Genomic DNA, 22,984 nt, shown 5'->3' with positions numbered 1-22,984 from the left:
TAGTGTGATTGATTTTAGACACTTTCGTTTGGCAGCATCGGGAGGATAGCACAGGGGCAACGTGCTCACCTTTGTATCAAAATGACACAGAGCAACGAAGGTTCGATCCCCGGGTCCATGCTTAGAAACCTCTGGGTATTATGCACGTTATAAATAACCAATCATATCATTCAGTCCAGTTTCTTTTCATTAGAGGGGCTGCCGCATTTAAGGAAAATGTAGTCACCCTTGGGGCATCACCCTATGTTAGTACGTGTGATTCAGATGTGGGCCCCTTGCGCTGCCCCTCAGCCTCCCATCAGTGATGACCCTCAAAAAGGCGGACGCATGTTTCCAGGGTTCCTGAGTGGAGAATTGCCTTGTGTTTCAGTGCAGGCCTGCCCTTGTAGGTGGGACCAGACCAATATGCAAATGATATGCAAATGCTAACTCCACCTCTGGTGAGACACAGTTAGCTGGCGCCTGATTGCAGATGACCACCCAGAGGGGGGCTATGCCATAGAACCAGTTCTTTGGCCTTGTTCGTTCTCAGGAGAGGGGTCCCCACATTTTTGGTGTTAATCCAGCTTCACGGCCACGTGGCAACTCTCTGCAGGCATTTGTTTAAACCTTAATAAGTGCTAATGGCAAATATGTTCGTCCTGAATTCCCTTAAGGAATCATTCATTGTAGGTGCCGCCCACTTCCGCAGTTCAGAGGTCTAGCGGAGTTGGAAGGGGGCGACACATTTAAGTCCGAAAACGGGATATATGGCAATACATGGCTGAAATATATTGGTTGGGACAGTTGAGCGTTAGTTGCACTGCGACCCTGATTGCATTACTTCTTTCTCCACACAACGCTTTGGCGCAGCTTAGCAGCACAAACTAACACTGGTGACATGGGCCTTAAAGGTAATATGGGCCTGTATATACGAGGAGCCCCCTGAATGCAGCCTCATCTTCAGATGAAGGCCATACGTCGGGCTTCGGGGCATATGGCTGCAGAACTGCCTGCGGGAACTGGCCTCAAGGCTTAACTGGGGTTCTATCCTCGAAAACAATGGCTCGAGGGAGATTTCGCCAAATGTTTGTTTTGTTTGGGACATTTCAATGCAAATGTAAGTGGGGGGAGACTCCCATCGCACCCCTCTTTCCCCATCCCCACCTTTTTTATTACCCAAACCCCCCCACCATACATTTGCCTTGAAATTCGTCAATATTCAACAAATTCTCCCTCGACCGATTCTGCTGCGGCAAAACCTCCCTACCCCTTAACTAGCAGTCTAGACCATTTACTCAAATAGAAATATATATATATATATATATATATATATATATTTTTTTTTTTTTTTTTTTTTTGGGTTTTTTTTTAATCGAAATTGGTCAATGCAAGTTGCCGTCCCTTTGAGATGTCTCAGGATTTGAAGGGCCTGCTGCATAGATGTGCTTCTGCCCTGCAGGTCACACTTCCCCCATCCCAGTAAAATAGCTCAGTGGGTTCTGCAGTGACTGTGCGTAATCTGCTGGGGGAAGAGCTTTAGTCCCACGCTCACTATTCCAGTCCAACTCAAATACTCTCCACCTGCAGCAGTCAAATGAAGGCGGAAGGCACGTTTTAGCAAAATAAAGCTTTTAATCTGAGCAGCACTCTGTGATTAGTGAAGTGTTTCTCTCTCAGATATGTGTCAATACCACCAGGCATGCAAGGATAAGCTGCATATTGCAAAAGACTAAAGGGGGTGAACTCGCTCTCGTTTGATGGCCTCATGCAGGCTAGAACTGGCCCATATGGCAATGCCCGAATTGCATGCCCAACATGCTAGTGTGGGCCCGTTTTTCTGGGTCAAAATGGGACTGTTTCTTGGGCCACTTTCATGAGCTTATTCACTCCACGGCTAGTAGTTTTGAACAGTGTTACTGAACACTTATCCTTTAAAATGCAGAAGTTTCAATACATTTGACCAAAAACTCTCCCTTGGGTACTACTCAAACAGTCTATCAGAAAAGGTCCGACCATGGTGTCAAGGCAGCATCGAAAACACAGGGAAAGTCGTGCCAGGGGCCAGAAAATGGCCTCTACCCGTTACTGTTGATTTCAGTTGGGATTTGAATAGTAGAATAAACCAATGTTTTTTCCACTGAACATATAGAGCACTGTCCGGAACCACACAAGCCGGACATGCAGTCGGCAGGGCTTGCCGCGTTCTACTGAAATGTCATGCAGAAAGACGGAATCCGGGGCCAGTCGCAAGTCAAGCAAACCAGCACATCCTTATCTGGAGAAATGACTTCAGGTAGCTGCTGCTGTCTCACATTGTACTCCCCTGCCTCAAACCCCTGACCTGGCCCCAGGATTCAGGCGATGAGAATCCAACATGGCTGCCTCCATGTAGCCCGCGTGAATATTCCACATTCACACCTCGGGATGCATGCGTAAAATGTAAAATCTGAATGCTCGACACATGTTTGGAGAGCAAATGACGTCATATAGGGAAGATGAGTGAGGAGAATGACAAGGCTGTGGAAATCCCTGCATGGACGTGTGTGTGGTGTCTTGCTTGGCAAGGACAAGATTCAATATGGATTGCGGCATATTCTAGAATGAATGCATCCAAGCATCCTAAAAAAATGTAAGTCCATATACTTAATAATAATACCTGTTTTTATATAGCGCTAGGTCACCCGAGGGCATCAAAGCGCTGTTATAACTGTTGATACCATTGCCCACTCTGTGGTACTCAATTTATTGACCTCAAGAGGCTGAAGGGCTGAGTCGTTCCGACCAACGTATTGAGCACACGAGATCTGGCATTATCTTGTTACCAAGGTGAGCACGTTGCACTTAAGCTAACCGCCCGGCTTATCTGCAATGCACCTATATTGGGTCACCTGTCCAGTATATTTTATTTATTTGGGGTATTCTAAGTGCGGCCTCGGCCCCCTAAAGAGCAGTAGAGGACTTCACATAACACATTGAAGGTGGGTGCCATGCAGAGCCGTCCACGGTACAGATGCTTGCTCTTGTTTACAGAGAACGCAAGCTTACAATGGATGGGAGCCGATGCATATATTGGACAAGGGGGGTAGAAGCACAGGGTAATTGGAAGCACTAGTCCAGGATGATGGCTAGGTTAGGAGTGGTAGTAATTGGATGTGAACGAGAAGGTGTTGTGTAGCTTCAGAAGCGTTAGTAAGGAGGGAGTGAGACTTAGGTAGGATGGCAAAGAGTTCCAGAGTGGAGGACGCTACACCGAGAAGGCCTGTTTATTGGTCTCCTCTTTGCCTGTTTTCTGGGATTCTGTGGGCACTGCAATGGGGAAGTGGGTTGAGTTTTTGTCGAGTGAGGCACGCCACCTTTCCGGCAGGCAGTCCGGTAAGTAGGGCTTGAAGGATTTACATTGTGCCAAATTGGGCAGTTCAGGTATCACTAACGTAACCCGCGGAGGCGTAAAAGACGTCAGCACAGCTGGCCCCGTTCATTAAGATGCATAGCCTGGGTCTCACCGGTGCGCTGCATTTCCTAAAGGCGAATGTTCTTGCCACACAATAGACGGTGCTGGAACCTCTCAGGGGCAGGAGTGCTCCATAACACCTCCAGGGGCAGGTAGACAGTCGGGGAGGAAGGATAGCTCAGGGGCAACGTGTTTGTCTTGGAAGCAAGACAATGCAGCGCAACACAGATTTGAATCCTGATCCCGTGGTTAGAAACCACTTGTTGGTATTAAGTGCGGTATAAATAATCACTTAAAATGAATAAATAAAATAAACGGCTGTGAGAACGAGAAGCCCTAAAAGGGCTGCCAGTGCCTCTATACTCTTCACGGCCCACTCTACAGAATTATTATATGTCAGCGTCTAAAGGGCAACTATTTGGTGTTCTTGATGTATGTGGCCTTCACCATTATACAATGTTTTTTTCTATTTCCATTGACCGCCACCGCTCCCCTGACTGGCACCGGTGAACTATGTATTCTTACGAGACTTGCAAGCAGGCACCTGTATGCGTATATGGATGAGCTCTCTGTATGTCTCAGCCAGTCACGCCTCACCGCGTCTGAGGAAGCCTCATGCACACCTTCCTCCTTTGTAGCCCTTTAGAAGACTAAGGAATCGTCATCAGTGGCCAATGCTCTGCATGGACCATCGAAAGCTTGCCCATCTTCCTATCGAGCAGAAGTCTGGCCATTCCTTCTTTACAGCCATTGTCACCTATGGGACAGGGCTAGGTGCATGACCCTGTCAGGAGCAGGCAGGGAGCCCTCCCATCCTGCTGTGGGCAGTCTGCCAGGGTGTATACCAGACCAGGTCCCACCCCTGAGGCGGATTGAGGAAGTTGGGGGGGCTTGAGTCCCTGCACTCCCCCCCCCCCCCGAGTGTGCCTTCTGTATGACTTTAAGTGTAAGTGATGGTGTGTGTTCATCAGTGTTAGTAGGAGAAATAGTGGGAATGGAGTGGGAAGAAGTAGGCTGGTAATGAGGCGAGGCAGGTGAAGAGTTTGTAAGATCAGGAGACAGGAGCAGACAGACATCATTGAGGGAGAGAGGAGAGAGGAGAGAGGTGCAGGGAGTCCAAGGGTGATGGTAGAGCAGAGAGGAGAAGGATAGTGGAGCAGATAACAGAAGAGAGAGCAGGGAGACAAGTGAGAGGAGAAGGAATGAGTGCAGGTAGAGGGAGAGACAGAGACTGAGAGAGTGCGAAGGCGAGAGACTGTAAGAAACATCCTGGTGACATTGTGCTGTGACAAAGACCAGCGCTATCCCTTAGGACGTTGTGGGGAGAGAGAGAGAAAGGTATCCCTAGACGCTTTGCTAGGGGGGGAAGGGGGCTATAGCCCCTGGTGTTTTGATTGTAGCCCTGGATAGAATCTCAGGAGCTACAACCAAAAGGCCTGCTAGCCCCCAGTCCCGACATCAGCGTAGCCCCGGGTCTTTTCCAGACCTAGTAACACCCCTGGGTTTCTAGGTCACGGTTAGAAAAGACCTTGACCATAGGGGTTAACGTGCTTTAGAATATGTTGGGGAGATTCTGGTGGTTAGGGACGATAGGGTAGACCTCCCTTAGCTTCAAGCATCCCATAACATGTGTCCACAGGTTTAATAAAGCACAGTAAATCTACTACCGTTGTCTGTGGACTTTTGAGGCCACCTGTCAACCATCATTTGCACCACACAGTTACCTGCACAACAAGATGGAGCAGATCGATAGTCATATAGGCATATAGGCAGGAAGTACAAGAGGAAGAAAACTGTACCGCTAGTTGGTTCACTTATGATGATGTGACAATATACCGAAAGCCAACTATACGGTACAGAAGCGAAATGCCCTAAGGGGGAGTGAGTTCCATGATGATTAACCTAAGGGTGGTCATCAAATAGAAGGCACAATAGCTCAGTGCTCTCAAGGCGAGAGAGTTCAGTGATGATTAACCTAAGGGTGGTCATCAAATAGAAGGCACAATAGATAAGTGCTCTCAAGGCGAGAGAGTTCAGTGATGATTAACCTAAGGGTGGTCATCAAACAGAAGGCACAATAGATAAGTGCTCTCAAGGAGAGAGAGTTCATTTATGATTAACCTAAGGGTGGTCATGAAATAGAAGGCACAATAGATAAGTGCTCTCAAGGCGAGAGAGTTCAGTGATGATTAACCTAAGGGTCGCCATGAAATAGAAGGCACAATAGATAAGTGCTCTCAATGCGAGAGAGTTCAGTGATGATTAACCTAAGGGTGGCCATGAAATAGAAGGCACAATAGATCAGTACTCTCAAGGCAGGAGAGCTCAGTGATGATTAACCGGTGGTCATCAAATGGAAGGCACAATAGCTCAGTGATCTCAAGACGGGAAAGTTCAGTGATGATTAATGTAAGGGTGGTCAGCAAATACAAGTGACAACAGCTAAATGCTCTTAAGGTGCGTGGGTTGAGTGATGATTAACCCAAGGATGGTCATCAAATAGAAGGCACAATAGATAAGTGCACACAGATATCTACAGAGACCATGAGCAGACAATTGTAAAGATATAATCCAGGGAGTTATAGATTAATAGGAAAGAGTCCTCTTCAAAAATGTTTGCAAAAATGCATCTATCATAAGTGATACATTGGGCTGCAAGCAGGAATCTACTATGACTGGGGCATAGCGGCCCTGATGACGTCACTGCAAGAACGCAGCTACTTAGGAAGGCGACTCAGTCGAAACAGCGCCCACTTCACGCGGCCTTCGAGATTTCAGTGCAGCACATGACAGGTAGATAGAAGAGAATTGTTGGAAAAATTAGACTGCAGCCCAAATTATATTACTTTATAAATAAATTGCACCAAAAAAATGAAGGTTCAGAGAAGACTGGATATAAGATGCAAACTGCCCTAAGGAGTGAGTGTTGGGTACCTGTGTGTGGCGCTAGTCCCTTAAAATCAATGTATGATTGGTCTTGGAGTATATAGCAGTGAGGCATGAAGGATGTGTATAAACAGAAATGCCTTTATTCTGGAGTCTGTCCTTAAGTTGACAATTGTTTCGACCAACAGTGGTCTTTTTCAAAACTGGGCAATTCTCTGCTTACATAGTCCTGTCACTCAGGAAGGATGTGCGTTCACTGTGTGTGTGTAAATATGCTGGGGTAGGTTCCCTAAACCCTGAGCTATTAGGGATCCCCCTGTTACAGCGGGATCCAGACGTGATGGCGCGCCGCGTTCTAATTAGGACAGGACTATATAAGCAGGAGAATTGCCCATTTCTGTTTATGCACAACCTTCATGACTCCCTGTTATATAGTCCAAGACCAGTCATACATTGGTCTTAAGGAACTAGCGCCACACACAGGTACCCAACCCAACCCTTGCAAATCAGACTAAGGTTCGGGTATACCTTATGGTGCCTGCGGCAGCGAGAGTCCACAACGTGCAGCACGCAACATTTCTATGATTAGCATAGAGTGAGCATAATTACCCCTAGCTGCTATCTCATTGCTCAAGGGAGTAGGGCATTTGAGGCCTCCAGTGCCAAAGTACTCCCAAATGTGGCACATTGACGTGGTCCTCAGACTGTTTTAATCACGGGGAGCAAACAAGAAATTGTCGCGCAAAACTGGTGGCTAAGCTTGCGGCCTTGCTTTGTCTCATTTCATGCAAGAGGCCATCAGACGCTACAACCTTAAAAGTCAGTAACACGTCTTTCTCGACCTCAGGGGTGACATTTCATGTCACCAACAGAACAAAAAATTGGATCAGATCAATGACGTACCCGGTTTTCCCGAATCTGCCGGAGCTGTGCCCAGTCAAATGCCTGGTAGCATATGAAGCTATGACAGCTTAGCTTAAGCCGCAAGAACAGTTCCGGCTACCGTTAGCCTTATGGAAGCCGTTCAAGGCAGTATCCGCTGCTACTTTGGCAGGTGGGTGCGTTTGTGCATGCAGCAGGCAGGCACCAATGCCGAAGCCTACAGAGCCCACTCGACCACAGGTGCCATGATGTCCAAGGCATTCAGTGTACGGGCTTGCATAAAAGATATTATGAAGGCGGCAGACTGATCTAACAAAACCATTTTTAATACCTTCTACTTTAGGCCTGTTGAACAAGTGTGGACACTGGTAGTAAGCTTTAAACTAGCATAATCCAAGCCTGCGGTCTTGACATGGAATTCAGATTTTCCCTACTATCATAACAGAAAGTCATAATTCTATTAAAGATACAGAGCAAATGATTATCCTGGCCAGGTTATCGCGTACGCATGGGAGCAGTATGAGTGGCGTAGCGCGTCAGGTAGTCATGCTGCGATTGCCCAACCTGTGGTTGGCGTTCATTCAGTGGTTGTATGTTCTGTTTTTTCGTGGAGGTGAAGCCGCGGGATCGTGAAGTAACAGGATATGGTTTGTTGGTTGTAGGGTGTTTACTGGTCGGGATGCTAGTTCGGTTCGGAGGCAGCGAAAGAAAGAAGAAGAGGTGCAGTCAGTCAGGGGTGGTCTAGCCTCGGGGGGAGCCGGATTGGATGTCAGAGTCACATGGGCTTAAAACACCCTATTAAGTTCAACTACAAAAGGACCCTGTCTCTTCTGGATGCTGTAGTCTTTCCTTGTATTGTGTTCTTTTATGGTTGTTGTAAAGGCTGCTTGAGAAGTAAAGAGGAGAGTTGAGCATAATCCGACGCCTCCCTGTCTTTAATAGAATTATGACTTTCTGTTACAATAGTAGGGAAAATCTGAGTTCTTTTACCAGCAAAATAAAAAAGGTGTTAAATGGCGACACTCTGCCCCAGCCCTACCGACCTTCAGAGACTGCCTGAAGAGAAATGGAGAGAGAGCCTGGACAGGCCAGTGCTGTGAAAGTGTCATACAGGCTGGATATTATATCACATCAAAGTGCATTTGACTAGCCTGTCCCGGGCGCCCCCGCCATGGGACTGATTTGGCCTCAGGCCTATCCTCCTATGAAAGGCATGGGTTCCCATGTTCGTCTTGCCCACTAACCTCATTGACCGCAGAAGGATGAAAAGTGCCCTCATCTACATCATGTCGTGCAGCGGGGCGAGCCTTGTAGGATGAAAGGTGGTGTCGTCCTGGTTTTCAGATCTCCCGCCTGCAGGGCACACTCACATCCGTGCACGAGAATCGCTGCAGTGCCTGCTGTGCTGATAAAACCCTAGGGCGCCCTAACCTCATTTCATAATAATGAACCCTAACCTCATGCCAAATAATAATTTGGCACTTATATAGTGCCACGAACCCTCAGGTATCTGAGCGCTTCAACACGGTGTGTGGTGCTCATTTATCGACCTCGGAAGGATGAAAGGCTGAGTTTGGCCCCGCCGGGATTCGAACCTGCGTTATCATGTTTTGCATGGTTGTCAAAGCGAGCGCTCTACTCGCAGTGCCGCTTGACCGGCTACCCTCTCAGCGACCCCCTCGCCACCCCTCCCCCCTCCCACTGCGATTGAATGACTCTTTCCCTTTCTGTGAATTTCCTCTGAAGGTCCCTGTCATTGGCTGATCGGGAAACATCAAAGGCCTTGGTTCTCTGCTGCACTTAAACTGAGAAGTGGATCAGGACAACAGGGAGGAAATCTGTGTGCATGCCCTTCCCCCTCCCTCACCCCCAAAACATATACAAGCTGCTTTAAACATCCATTTCAAATGTTTCTATCTTGACCTGTTTTCAACAGTTGCTTCAATGTTCTCAAAACACATTCCGGGCTCCATTTTGTTTTACTTTTGTCCTCTGTGTTCGTAGAACCCAAACCTCCCCACCCCCTCGACGCCCCCGCATCCTTCCTGACGTGGAATATACCTAAAAGTGTTCTTATAGGCAACCTTTATCCATAGAAAGTGAACTGAGAAGGAGTTTTAGGCACCTGGTCCATCGGCCTGTCGGAATAGACGTGCTTCCAGCTCTTTCCTGATCTCAAGAGATTTGGTGCCATGTGTTGTGGTGTAGGGCCGGGTGAGAGTTCCAAGGTGGGGTGGCTTCCGAGTGCCAGTAGAGGGGTGGGGGGACATAGAAAAGGAACTCGGAAGTACAGCCGTGTTGTGAGCATTTTCCTGAGCGTCAACCGATAGTGTACTGGTGTAGGAGGAAGGAATCTTCTCCCAAAACACTTGGATCTGCTTTGAGATATGGCGTGTAGGTTCTGGGAAGCCCACCGTAGGCGTCTGGTCAACTGGAGCAGTCTGGTGTGGCAGGTAGTCACTGGCAATCAGTGCTTAATTTGTAAAAAAATAAGTGCCAGTGCCCAAATAATATTGGCCCCATATTGCCGGGCGCAACGCCACCCTCAGCGCTGGCACGCCGGCCGCGCCAGTACAGTGCTAGACCTACCTAGATCGGCCCCCCACCAGCCCATCACACTGCTGCTGCTCCATGTCGCATGTTTTGCGCTGCAGCAACTGCTGGCACAGGCTAGTAGTAAATATGCAACTAAGACATGCTCCTCCTGTAACTGCGCCTCGATGTCCCCGGGCTGTGTGAGTGCTTTAAAAATGCTAATAAATAAAAAAGCATTCTGTTTCAGTCACTGTTGCACTGTATTTGTCTCTACCCCTTCTGCCTCATCTGACACCAAGTATTGTAAATCGGTTACCTCCAGGAAGAGCACCCTCCCCTCAGCCCGTTCTTCAGTCACCTCATCCAGGTGTTTTGTGTAATCAATTTCCTCTCAAGCCCTTATCAGTCATCACATCTCATAAATGCATCCCCCTTCACCCTTCCTTCAAGCATGAGCATGGTGTTGTATAACTTAGAAAAAGTCACTTTTGCAAGACATAGTTGTGAAATCAACGGCCTGTGCTACTTCTTCTTTAGGGCCTCTTTCCACCTTAACACATATTAAAAAACTAAATATGTTTTGTCACCCAATATCCGGGAGCCAGAGGAGAATGCATATTCGGATATCTCCTTCCCACTGACATGTTCTTGACATACTTCACTAAACTGCGCGGTGTAACAGTCACCCACCACCCTATCTGACGATTCCTATCTGAGGATTGCATGTGCTTTCATTCGGAGCACATGCTCGGAGCGTATTGTACCCATGTTAAGGGGCCACATCTGTTGTTTAAACCACACATCAGGTTAGAAAACATGCGCTGAAATTATGTAAAAGAAAAATGACAGCAAAAGACGGTTGAGAATTATACACAAATACTCAACTAGTGCTTTTATCTATGATGACAGATTAGTGGGCACGTGCACCATTTTTATCCCCGTCTAGTTTCCATGCGTGTATCTTTAAGCCTGAAATGGCATTTCAGCAGTTCGTCTTTGCATGGGCTTCTCTCGTGAAGTGCAGCCGGTTTGGTTTCAGCCCAATACGTACACTGTTCCGGATCCCCTCTCTGAAGCTCGTTTGTGAACTAATGAGGCCGATAACATTAAAAAGAAGAACGGAAACACACAGGCAAAAATTCACAGTTCATGTTTCACTTAAATGAATGGGCTGGGGCATACAATTGTCTCGAGTCGGGCTCGGCACCAATGAAAAAGTGGCCAAAGTTGCAAACAACAATTAATTCCTTTTGTGACAGACACTAGTGGGACCACGTTGCCGCCCGTTCCCCGCCCGGTCCTGGGCTTTGCCCTGCCTTGCCTCAATCACTTAGGCTACCTTCCGTGGGGCCACCACCGCCACGGCCATGCTGAGCCTGATGATGACAAAAATAGGTGCGTGGCTCAGCGGGCGCCGGAAGGTAAGATTTTAAAAGAAAAAACATATATTTGGGCGGCTGGGGCACATCACTTTCAAAGTGATGGGCCACAGCCGCCACTCAAAATAAGTTATTTCTTTGAAAACCTACCTTCCCTGGGGCGGGGCCCCGGCCACCGGCCCCAAGGAAGGTCAGGTTTTCAAAGAAAAAAGTAAAACACCTACTTTTGGGCACAATCCACGGGCCCGGCCGCCCGCGGCAGAATTGTCCGACTCAGTCTGCGGCAGGCGGCAGGCGGCAGGCCCCTGGTCACAGAAATTGCCTGGTCCTGGCACTGACTGCAGTCAGCAGCACACTGCACACAGGTCACACAGACAGAAGCCCGTGCGTGGACAGGCCCCTGGTGGGGTCCTTCCTCCTGAGCAGTCAGGACACCACCAGTGGACCGTGCCACCGCCCGGGCCCCAACCTGGGCCTTCCTTGCCTGATCACTTGACCGTGACAGGCTCAGGCTGCACCGCACGCAACAACAAGTGACTTACCTGCTTTGCCGACTGGGACTTGGTCCCCTGTCGGGCCTCAGGGTGGTCGGGGCCAGGTGCACACACTGGCACCTGCACAAATGAAAAAGCAGGCATAAGGGGCCCCAGGAAGCAACTAGGCTGCACCACGCAGTGCAGCAGGGTAGGCTCTCTCTCTCACAAGTCAGGACCGACGACGCCACGCCTCGACACCTTCACTTCACAGTAACTCGTGAAATGAAGGTGGCGCCGCGCTGCCTCCTCTGGCAACAACAACACTTTACCATGTAATTTCACTGGCTCAGAAGAACAGCCAATGAAAACTGCACATTCTGTGTTACTACTATACAGAATGTATCAAAAACAAACTGCATAGTAACAACAGAATGGTAGTTTTCATTGGCTGTTTTTAACAGTTGTTCATTGCTATTGCAGGCCAGGCCCCTCCCAGGCCCAGCCAGTCATGGCCTGCAACCTGCAAACACGAGAGAGATCGAGATCAGAATGACAAATCCCAATGATTTATAATCAAAGCGAAGTGGAAGAACAAACAAAGCAATTGCACACGTGCTGGCCCCGCATGAGTTCCGGTGCCCAAAAAAGAGTGCCAGTGTTGGGCACCGGCAACCACCCCCACACATTAAGCACTGCTGGCAATGCCGTGGGAGGTTTTGTTTGCTTGTAATTTAGTTATATTGCTAAAAGAGGGAAGGCATGAACGTACATCTAATACTTTTGCAAATTAGTATGATTCTTTAAGTAATGTGAAATCTCTTAACAGTTACAATTTAAATTGTTTGTCAATGACTCACCTAAATTGCTAAGGGCGGTGGCAGGATTCGAACTTCTGTTGCTCTGCAGGGTTTTGGTTCACAAGACCAGCACGTTGCCCCAGTGCTACCCTCCATCGGCAAGCCCATCGTTCCAAAGTCTCATAATAAAGTATAGTAGGTAATCCGGCATACAGGGTATTTTTCAGATTTCAATATAACGCTATTATCGGCATTCACTTCTTGACTTGTCAATATTCGTGTCGGTCTACCGTGTTAATATTCAGTCCTTGTCGGTCACGGTGTATGTCATTGCGTGTGACATGTTTATAACGGGTACTAGGCGGGGTGTTATCTGAGTTTATATGTTTATACCCACCTGTATACATATCTAAAATTCGATAGAATTAGTATAACTGAAAAAGAACCTCCCCCCCGCCCCCATCACAGTGCGGAACGCATGCGTGTCCCAGCTGTAAATGGGTGCCCCCGAGAGTATACCGATTCCTTGTCCAGTGGTGCAAATTCACCAGGATCAGCCAGGTGGCAGAAGTGACATCGATATGTTAATAGCCATCTGTGTGTCATCTTGTGTGATCGTTGTACAGTGTCAACCTGCCCTTCAGCCTCATTTTCTAATAAATGTAAAGTGCACGGATGGGAGCACCAACGTTTGCACTTACGTGCTTTTGAGTCTCCAGCACGCAGCGGTTAAAGTTCCCAAGACGGAGGATGACGAGGAAAGAGTAAAATTCGCTGTTGCTCTTTCTTTTACTCTCCGGTTTGTGAGAAATAAATTCCGCCTGCAAATTGTGCTTTGCGAGCTCCATTTATCAATGGTTCCTATGGAATCCGCCTGGTCTTCAGCAGGTGCAAAATCCAGGCGGATTCCATAGGAATCCATTCCCAATCCCATGCTGGCGTCAATCGAAACACGCTGGCAGAACCGAGGCGGCAAGCCCCTCCCCTGCCTTCTCTGTTCTGGAAAATATGACGGAGGGGTAAATCAAGGCGTAAAAGCTTTTGGCCTTGCTTTTACACCCAGATTTACTGCTTCAGCCCATTTAAAATTGCCCCGATTTCTATTGCATGGGTATGACTTTTTTTTGGGCAGCGACGACTCTTTCTGTAATGTTATACGGAGCAGATTTATATGGTAGGGATATACGTGAAAATGTCAAATGGGAAAAGTCTGCGGGAGGAAAAACCAGAGTTTATTTAACCGCATTTCCCTTTCGACGTGTTTCTACTATTACCCCCTCACCCTACTTACCTTTTGGCAGCACACTTCGTTGTGTGCCGCCAACTCCCCTGTCTCCCTGCAGCGCAAGTTCCTTCCACTTACGTAGACAGGAACCGGTGCCGCAGGGTCCTTTTTTATACTAAACGTTATTGTTTAGAAAGCGGCGGACACCCCCACAACCCCTGATGTCATTATAGCGAACAAGAGTGCGGGGGACACCCCCACAACCCCTGATGTCATCATAGCGAACAAGGGTGCGGGGAAAAACCCCGCATCCCCCGCTTCCCTTGTTCGATATAATGCTGCCGTATGGTGCTATTGTTTGGAATTTTCAGCTCTACGTACAGCCGAAATTCGAACAATTCTACCATATGTTTTTTCATCAACATTTTCTACGGATTCCATATGGTAGGTGAGGGTGGCTGTGTGTTTGATATGCCATTGATGGCCTGGACCACATTTGGTGTCAGACTATTTCAGCTAACGGAGAAGCTACACTGAAAGGCATGGCGAGCAAAGTTTATACATGTGGCTAAATCAAGAACAGCTGTCCTAACTGATTGCAGTTGAGGGCTCTGCAATAATACACATGGACATTACCTGCACACTGCATGCCGACATGGTAAACATTACATGCACATTACAAGCATATTTGGTCGACCGTACACGTTTAAATGGTGCTTTGCCATGGTCTATACGTGCATGGTAAACGGAACATTGTCTTGCAGGGAAACGGCACCACATGTTACTGTGCATTTACGCATGGAGGCACATGACAATAGCGGCAGATGAGAGAATCGCGTCATGCACACCTGCCACTAGTGTGGTCGCGTGACACTGTGAGCCTGTCTGCAGGGTTGAGGGGTGCTTCCTAGGTGAGTGGACGGGAGGCTGCTTAGTTGGAGTGTGGCCTATGTGGCTGAGGTTGGGTGCTGGTGTGAGGGCCAGGGGTGGGCTGCGCTGGTGGTGCAGTGGTCACGTCATTGCGGCTAGTGTACAGGGGTGTGGGTGCGTAAGGTGTAGGATGGAGAGGAAGTAGTAAGTCAAGCTGAGGAAGGGGGGGTCCTGCAGAGGAGGACTTATTGCAAGACACGAGGTGATGACTGACCTTTGTGGCATTAGGAAGGGCTGGGCATGATGGGCAAAGAAGGTGCTCTCATGGCGGTTTTGCGAACAGTGCCAGCCCCAGGCCTACCAGTGTCATGTGCGCGATTTGTGGGCGGGGCCCAAACTTTTTCCAGATTACAAACAAATACCAGTGTTTAGCACCACGCCAGGCGCAATGTGATTCTTGAATGGTCGCTGGCACCGCGCCTCTGTCACTTACTGTCATGTCACGTGTCAGCAAATGACTTTCCATTAGTGAGTGACTTACTAATACAAAGTCACTGACTAACACTTTACATTGTGTGAGCTAGCGGCGCCCTTTATCTGCAGCGCCCCTGTGCCACCGCACCATTTGATTGCCCCTTGAGCCGGCTCTCAGTCTGCAGCGCCCCTGTGCCACCACACCATTTGAGGGCCCCTTGAGCCGGCTCTCAGTCTGCAGCGCCCCTGTGCCACCGCACCATTTGAGGGCCCCTTGAGCCTGCTCTCAGTCTGCAGCGCCCCTGTGCCACCGCACCATTTGATCGCCCCTTGAGCCGGCTCTCAGTCTGCAGCGCCCCTGTGCCCCTGTGCCACCACACCATTTGAGGGACCCTTGAGCCGGCTCTCAGTCTGCAGCGCCCCTGTGCCACCGCACCATTTGAGGGCCCCTTGAGCCTACTCTCAGTCTGCAGCGCCCCTGTGCCACCGCACCATTTGATCGCCCCTTGAGCCGGCTCTCAGTCTGCAGCGCCCCTGTGCCACCGCACCATTTGATCGCCCCTTGAGCCGGCTCTCAGTCTGCAGTGCCCCTGTGCCACCGCACCATTTGAGGGCCCCTTGAGCTGGCTCTGGCTGAGATCGTATTGCTACTGACATGCCTGGGGGACCTGCAGGGCAAACAAATCTGTCCGTGAGTCTAGAGCACGCATGCGGTTCCCATGTTTTAACGTAAAAACTTATATTGGGTTCTTATATCGCGCTTCAAACCAGAGTTATAAGCAAGGAGCGGGATTTGAACCTGTGCTGCTCTGCAGTTACATGGCTTCTAAGAGCAGCGCGTTGCCCCTGAGCTATCCTCCTGGTCCCTAGCGGTTGCCCGCTAGTTTTGTCGCCTACGCCCGGCAATAGCAGCAGGTGTGTATTGCCTGTACAGGGCAGGCACTAGCTGCACTGATGTCATTGCAGGCCCGTGCAAACCTATTGCTGATCAGCCAATGGACGTGTAAAGAAACGCTATCCAGGCCATAGGTGGTCAGTGCTCTCCTCAGCTGCCAGAGGAGGGCAATGTGGCACTGATGACATCACAGGAAGTGACTTCACGTGCCGGCCGAGCCGAGCAAGATGATGACAGCCATTGGAGGTTTTGCCAGCGATCTGTATTGCAAAGTGGAGAGTGCAGCATAGTAACACAAATTGCCAAGCAGCTACTCAAAACCTACTACACCATTCCACTGTCAGAATTGCTGTATTACAAGGGTTTCACAAGTAGTCTACAGGGGGTCTGACCAGCTGCAGAAGCTTAAAAAGAACTACCCTCTGCTACTCCTGCATGACTCCCAGGACCCCCTTCGCCTAGAAATGCCCCCCCCCCCCGTGTCTGCCATTGTGATGTCACTACTGTTTTATAACAGCGACGGATAGCTGTGCCATTGTGATGTCACTATTGTGCCATCACAGCGACGCATAGCCACGTCACTGTGGTGTCACTATTGTCCTGTCACAGCCACAGAGAGCCGCGCCATTGTGATGTCACTATTTTCCCGTCACAGCGATGGATAGCCGCACTGATATGATGTCACTATTGTCGCATCAGAGAGAGAGAGAGCCGCGTCATTGTGATGTCACGTGTGTTCTGTGAAGACACTATTGTCCCATCACAGCGACAGAGAGCAGGGCCATTGTATTGTCACTATTGGCCAATCAGAGAGACGGATATACGCATCATTGTGATGTCACTAATGGCCCATCAGAGAAACAGATAGCTGTGTCATTGTGATGTCACTATTGGCCCATCACAGTGGCGGATAGGCACGCCATTGTGATGTCACTATTGTTCTTTGATCTCACTATTGTCCTATCATACCGACAGATAACCTGGCCGCTGTAATGTTATTATTGTACTATTATACATTGTGATGTCATTATTGTCCCAGCACGGCGATATTTATTCCCCCATTGTGATGTCACCATTGGCCCATCAGAGAGACGGATAGGCACGCCACTGTGATGTCACTATTGGCCCATCACAGCTCTGGGCAGCCGCTTTCAGTAAGGCAGTGCGCCTAGTTCGGACATCACAGCGCTGGGCGGCCGCGTTCAGTAAGGCAGCGCGCCTAGTTCGGACATCACAGCGCTGGGCGGCCGCTTTCAGCAAGGCACTGTGCATTGTTCGGACATCACTGCACTGGGTAGGAGCCTCCGAGGCCTGCGTGGGCGCCGGCAGAAGGTTATGGATGAGGCCGGCCGGAGGGGGCGCATCCGTCCTGCGGGCCGTGAATTAATCAGGCGCTGCGTTCTGATGGCTCAGCGCGACAGGTAATGCATTTCATTAGCAGGGCTCCCCCGCTCGGGGTCAATCGGCCCCTTGTTTGTAAAAGCGGATCAATTCTTTTTGTCTATTCATGGTCTTTTTTTAGCCCCGTCAATGTCTTGATTAAACGGCTGATCTCGGTGTTCTCCCTCCTCCCCCAGGGCTTGTGCTTAAAGAGGCAGCGCTCGTTCTGGGCAATTAGAGAGACAAGGCGCACGCTCCAAACTCTCCCGTCGGCCCCGAGGAGGATAAGTGAATGTCTGAGGGTGTGGATGAGGAGTGAATGGCTGAGTGAGTAATTAGAGAGACAAGGCGCACGCTCCAAACCCTCCCGCCGGCCCCGAGGAGGATAAGTGAATGTCTGAGGGTGTGGATGAGGAGTGAATGGCTGAGTGAGTAATTAGAGGGACAAGGCGCAAGCTGGCACGGGCCCAAACCCTCCTGCCGGCCCCGAGGAGGATAAGTGAATGTCTGAGGGTGTGGATGGCTGAGTGAATGGCTGAGTGAGTAATTAGAGAGACAAGGCGCACGCTCCAAACCCTCCCGCCGGCCCCGAGGAGGATAAGTGAATGTCTGAGGGTGTGGATGAGGAGTGAATGGCTGAGTGAGTAATTAGAGGGACAAGGCGCAAGCTGGCACGGGCCCAAACCCTCCTGCCGGCCCCGAGGAGGATAAGTGAATGTCTGAGGGTGTGGATGAGGAGTGAATGGCTGAGTGAGTAATTAGAGGGACAAGGCGCAAGCTGGCACGGGCCCAAACCCTCCTGCCGGCCCGAGGAGGATAAGTGAATGTCTGAGGGTGTGGATGGCTGAGTGAGTAATTAGAGGGACAAGGCGCACGCTGGCACGGGCCCAAACCCTCCTGCCGGCCCAGAGGAGGATAAGTGAATGTCTGAGAGTGTGGATAGGTGAGTGAATACGTGAGGGAATGGCTGAGTGAGTAATTAGAGGGACAAGGCGCAAGCTCCAAACCCTCCCGCCGGGCCCGAGGAGGATAAGTGAATGCTGAGGGTGCGGATGGGTGAGTGAATACGTGAGTGAATGGCTGAGTGAGTACCCCGAGGAGGATCAAGTGAATGTCTGAGGGTGTGGATGGGTGAGTGAATGGCTGAGTAATTAGAGGAACAAAGCGCAAGCTGGCACGGGCCCAAACCCTCCTGCCGGCCCCGAGGAGGATAAGTGAATGTCTGAGGGTGTGGATGGGTGAGTGAATGGCTGAGTGAGTAATTAGAGGGACAAGGCGCACGCTGACAAGGGCCCAAACCCTCCTGCCGGCCCAGAGGAGGATAAGTGAATGTCTGAGGGTGTGGATGGGTGAGTGAATGGCTGAGTGAGTGCCCCGAGGAGGATAAGTGAATGGCTGAGGGTGTGGATGGAGGAGTGGATGGGTGAGTGAATGGCTGAGTGAGTAATTAGAGGGACAAGGCGCAAGCTGGCAAGGGCCCAAACCCTCCTGCCGGCCCTGAGTAGGATAAATGAATGTCTGAGGGTGTGGATGGGTGAGTGAATGGTTGAGTGAGTAATTAGAGAGGCAAAGTGCAAGCTGGCAAGGCTCTGTGATCCTGCAGGCACCGGGTACAGGACAAGTGAATACATAAGAGAATGGAAGAGTTGGATGGATGAACCGGTTAAGGAGTGGATGGGTGTGTGAATGGGTGAATGAGTGAATCATTTCAGGGACAAGTCACAATCTGGTAATGGCCAAATTATACCGTAGGGAGAGAGTCTGGATAAGTGACTCTCTGTTGAGTCTGATGAGTGAATAACCGAGTGTGTGGGTGATGCAACAAATGATGAAGTGGATGACTGAGTGGGTGGAGGTGTTGGATGAGTGAGTGAATGAGTGGGTGAATGAGCAGATGATTGAATGATGGAGTGGATGAGTTGTGAACAAGCAGATCATGGAATGAACAATGGAGTGGATGAGTGGGTGAACAAGCAGATGAGGGAATTAAGGATGGAGCTGATGAGTGAGTGGACGATGAATGGGTGAATGGTGGAATGAACGATTGAGTGGATGGAGAAGAGTGGAGGAGTGAGTAGATTGATGAGTGAATGAATGAGCCAAGGAATTAGCTATTGAAGAGCTCAGGCAGTGTTGGTAAGGTTGCTCGGCAGCTATTCTAGAGCTCAGGCAGTGTTGGTAAGGTTGCTCGGCAGCTATTCTAGAGCTGTGGCAGTGTTGGTAAGGTTGCCGCTCAGCTATTGGAGGGCTGTGACAGGGCTGGTAAAGTTGTTGGACAGCTTTTGCAGAGATAAGACGGAGATGGCAAGATTACTTGGCAACTTTTAGAGAACCCAAACAGTGCTGGTAAGGTTTCTGGGCAGCTTTGGAGAGGTCAGACAGTGTTGGTAAGGTTGCTCGGCAGCTATTGTAGAGCTGTGACAGTGTTGATAAGGTTGCTGGGTAGCTATTCTAGAGCTGTGGCAGTGTTGGTAAGGTTGCTGGGCAGCTTTTGGAGAGGTCATACAGTGCTGCTAAGGGCGCTGGGCAGCTACTGAAGAGATCGGGCAGTGCTTTTAAGGTTGGCCAGCAGCTATTGGAGGGCTCAGATAGTGATGGCAAGGTTTCCGGGCTGCTGTTGGAGGGCTGTGGCAGTGCTGGTAAGGTTGCTTGGCAGCTATTCTAGAGCTGTGGCAGTGTTGGTAAGGTTGCTGGGCAGCTATTCTAGAGCTGTGGCAGTGTTGGTAAGGTTGCTGGGCAGCTATTCTAGAGCTGTGGCAGTGTTGGTAAGGTTGCTGGGCAGCTATTCTAGAGCTGTGACAGTGTTTGCAAGGTTGCTGGGCAGCTATTTTAGAGCTGTGGCAGTGTTGGTAAGGTTGCTGGGCAGCTATTGTAGAGCTATGACAATGTTGGTAAGGTTGCTGGGCAGCTGTTGGAGAGCTCAGGCAGTGCTGGTAAGGTTGCCGCTCAGCTATTGGAGGGCTGTGACAAGGCTTGGAAAGTTGTTGGACAGCTTTTGCAGAGATAAGACCGAGATGGCAAGGTTGTTTGGCAACTTTTAGAGAACCCAAACAGTGCTGGTAAGGTTTCTGGGCAGCTTTGGAGAGGTCAGACTGTGCTGTTAAGGTTACTCGGCAGCTGTTGGAGGGATCTGACAGTGTAGGGAAGGTTACCGGGCAGCCATTGGAGAGTGGAGGCAGTGTTGGTAAGGTTACAGGCCAGGAGGTGGAGGGCCCTGACCCTGCTGGTAAGGTTGCGGGGCAGCTGTTGGAATTGGAAGGGTCTGGCAGTGTTGGCGAGGTTGCCAGGAAGCTTTTGGAGAAGTCGACAGTGCTTGTAAGGTTGCTGGGCAGCTGTTTAAGGGCTGTGACAATGCTGGTAAGGCTGCTATGCAGCAACGAGAGCGATCAGACAGTGCTGGTAAGGTTGCCGGACAACTGTTGCAGTAATCAGACAGTGCTGGTAAGGTTGCCGGACAACTGTTGGAGTGATCAGACAGTGCTGGTAAGGTTGCCGGACAACTGTTGGAGTGATCAGACAGTGCTGGTGAGGTTGCCGGACAACTGTTGCAGTAATCAGACAGTGCTGGTGAGGTTGCCAGACAACTGTTGGAGTGATCAGACAGTGCTGGTGACGTTGCTGTGCAGCCATTAGAGAGCTTAGACAGTGCTGGTAAGGTTACTGGGTATCTGTTGGAATTGGATGGGTATGACAGTGCTGGTGAGGTTGCCGGGCAGCTTTTGGTGTGCTTCGATATTGCTGCTAAGTTTGCTAGGCAGCTACTACAGAGATCACACAGTGCTGGTACGGTTGCAGGACAGCTACTGGAGAGTTCATATAGTGCTCGTAAGGTTGCCGAGCAGCCATTGGAGAGCTCCGACAGTGCTGATTATGTTGCCGGGCATCTATCAGAGAGTTCAGATAATGATGGTAAGGTTGCCAGTCAACTATTGTAGGTCTGTGACGGTGCTGGTAAGGTTGCTGGGCAGCTATCGGAGTGATCAGACAGCATTGGGCAGGTTGCCAGGCTGCGTCTGTGACAATTCTGGTACAGTTGCTGAGCAGCTATTGAGGGATCAAACACGGCTGGTAAGATTGCAAGGTAACTATTGGAGATCTCAGACAGCACTGGTAATTTTGCTGGACAGCTGTTGAAGAGCTCAGACGGTGCTGGTAAGGTGCTGTGCAGGTATTGGAGGACTGTGTCAGTGCTGGTAAGCTGCTGTGCAGCTATTGGTGGACTGTGGCAGTGCTGGTAAGGTTGCTGGGCAGCTTTTGGAGGACTGTGGCAGTGCTGGTAAGGTTGCTGGGCAGCTATTGGAGGATTGTGGCAGTGCTGTAAGGTTGCTGGGCAGCTTTTGGAGGACTGTGGCAGTGCTGGTAAGGTTGCTGGGCAGCTTTTGGAGAGGTCATACAGTGCTGCTAAGGTTGATGGGCAGCTACTGAAGAGATCAGGCAGTGCTTTTAAGGTTGGCCAGCAGCTATTGGAGGGCTCAGATAGTGATGGCAAGGTTGCCGGGCTGCTGTTGGAGGGCTGTGACAATGCTGGTAAGGTTGCCCGGCAGCTGTTCTACAGCTGTGACAGTGTTGGTAAGGTTGCCCGGCAGCTGTTCTACAGCTGCGACAGTGTTGGTAAGGTTGCTCGGCAGCTGTTCTAGAGCTGTGGCAGTGTTGGTAAGGTTGCTGGGCAGCTATTGGAGGGATGTGACACTGCTGGTAATTGATATTGATATTTTATTTCTATCGCGCTCGTACACAAGTGTTTCAGGTTAAGGTTGCCAGGCTGCTATTGGAGGAATGTAACAATGCTGGTAAGGTTGCTCGGCAGCTATTGGAGGGCTGTGACAGTGCAGGTAAGGTTGCTTGGTAGCTATTGGAGGGCTGTGACAGTGCGGGTAAGGTTGCTGGGCAGCTGTTGGCGGCCTGTGACAGTACCGGTAAGGTTGCTGGGCAGCTTTTGGAGAGGTCATACAGTGCTGCTAAGGTTGCTGGGCAGCTTTCGGAGGACTGTGGCAGTGCTGCTAAGGTTGCTGGGCAGCTACTGAAATGATCAGGCAGTGCTTTTAAGGTTGGACAGCGGCTATTGGAGGGCTCAGATAGTGATGGCAAGGTTGTCGGGCTGCTTTTGGAGGGCTGTGGCAGTGCTGCTTAGGTTGCCATGCTGCTATTGGAGGACTGTGACAATGCTGGTAAGGTTGCCCGGCAGCTGTTCTACAGCTGTGACAGTGTTGGTAAGGTTGCTCAGCAGCTGTTCTAGAGCTGTGGCAGTGTTGGTAAGGTTGCTGGGCAGCTATTGTAGAGCTGTGACAGTGTTGGTAAGGTTGTCGGACCACTATTAGAGGGCTGTGACGGTGCTGGTAAGGTGGCTGGGCAGATATTGGAGTGCATTGATAGTACTGGTAACGTTGCTGGGCAGGTATTGAAGGGGTCAGAGAGTGCTGGTAAGATTGGCTGGCAACTATTGGAGAGCTCAGATAGTGATGGTAAGTCTGCCAGACTGCTATTGGAGGGCTGTGCCAGTGCTGGTAGGTTGCCCGGCAGCTATTGGTGAGCTCTGACAGTGCTGGTAGGTTGCCCGGCACCTATTGGAGGGATGTGACAGTGCAGGTAAGGTTTCCTGGCAACTATTGGAGGGCTGTGGCAGTGCTTGTCGGATGCTCGGCAGGTATTGGAGGGCTGTGACAGTGCTGGTAAGGTTGCCCAGCAGCTATTGGAGGGCTGTGGCAGTGCTGGTAAGGTTGCCCAGCAGCTATCGGAGGGCTGTGGCAGTGCT

The 22,984-nt window shown here is 50.1% G+C and overlaps 1 protein-coding gene across 1 annotated transcript in view; it reads left to right on the top strand.

Annotated features, from left to right (window-relative positions):
- The window catches only part of LTK (leukocyte receptor tyrosine kinase), a 621,554-nt gene that overhangs the window by 335,587 nt on the left and 262,983 nt on the right, over positions 1–22,984 (top strand). The gene's annotated exons all lie outside the window — the stretch shown is intronic.

The sequence above is a fragment of the Ambystoma mexicanum genome, chromosome 14 (assembly GCF_040938575.1).
Source record: "Ambystoma mexicanum isolate Mex_15411 chromosome 14, UKY_AmexF1_1, whole genome shotgun sequence".
Taxonomy (NCBI): Eukaryota; Metazoa; Chordata; class Amphibia; order Caudata; family Ambystomatidae; genus Ambystoma; species Ambystoma mexicanum.
The sequence above is the reverse complement of the archived record's forward strand: the minus strand, read 5'-3'. Positions and strand labels throughout refer to the sequence as shown.